Below are 1,182 nucleotides of genomic sequence, written 5' to 3' on the forward strand. Positions count from 1 at the left end.
TAGGCTGTAAAAGGCAAAATAAAATAGTGGAAAAGGCAGGAAAAGGCACTAGGTGTTGCAAAAAAGGCAAAACAAAATAGCGAAAAAGGCAGGAAAACGCACTAGGTATTGCAAAAAAAAAAAAAATAAGGCACTAAAAAAGACAGAAAATACAAAGAACAATCAAAAAATACATTTATTTTAGAAATATTTATATTACAAGTAAAAAGAGAAAAACTATGAACTAGTTTCATTATATGAAAAATTTGTACTTAGAATCTTTGACTATTTTATCCTTTCTAGTTTCTAACTCATAAAATTTTAATCTGTATAGTTGTAGTAACATTGAACCACAAGATGCATTTTGAAGTTTTCTGCAGCATTTTCATTCGATTTTCGCGAAGAAAAGACTTGAATGTACTAAATGTGTGCTCGACGTAAGTTGATACAAGCGGCGCCCAATTTAAATATGTAGCGTTTGAAACGTTCATATTATCAGGAATAAGGGCGTTTTCCTCGCCCTTTACAATTTTATCCACACCCCTTATTGTCTCCAAGCCTTCGTTAGCTGAGAAAACGGCTTTGAATTTTTCCAACACCGATTTGGCAAGAGGTCTCTGCGCTTCAATCAGCCGCATGGGCAATGTGTATATATTTTAATTTAAAAAAAAAATTGTAAATTTGTAAATATTTTAAAGATAGAAAAGGCAAAAAAAGGCAAAAAAAAGGCAAATATCTTAAAAAAAGGCAAAAAAAGGCAACATCAAATGTGTATATATGGAATCAGGGAAAGCTAAATCGTGGACATTCTTAATCGAATATAGTCTATCTCTTTAGCAGAAAAAAAGGAAATTTCCATAAAATCCGTTCCCTGTTCATATGTGCATGTATATGGAATACCTATCAGCAACAAGTCATTCTTATTACAATGTTACAATGTTACTTAACGTTGTGACGTTAATATAATAAATAATTTTTCTTGTCAAACTTGTTTTCATTTTTTTATTTCAAACCCGAAACCGGAACGAGACCAAAACTCAAACCGAAACACTTTGCAAAACCGAAACCGGAACGTTATTTTGAATCTGTTTCATTCCTTGGTTTAAAAAAATCTATTGTTATCAAAATTAGTCAAAATGAAAGCAAGAGTAAAGAGTTTATAAATGGACTAAAAATTAGAAAATAATATTTCTTAGTTCCACA

This window comes from Rhagoletis pomonella, unplaced genomic scaffold (assembly GCF_013731165.1).
Source record: "Rhagoletis pomonella isolate Grant_MI unplaced genomic scaffold, Rhpom_1.0 Rhpom_scaffold_00003, whole genome shotgun sequence".
Classification (NCBI taxonomy): Eukaryota; Metazoa; Arthropoda; class Insecta; order Diptera; family Tephritidae; genus Rhagoletis; species Rhagoletis pomonella.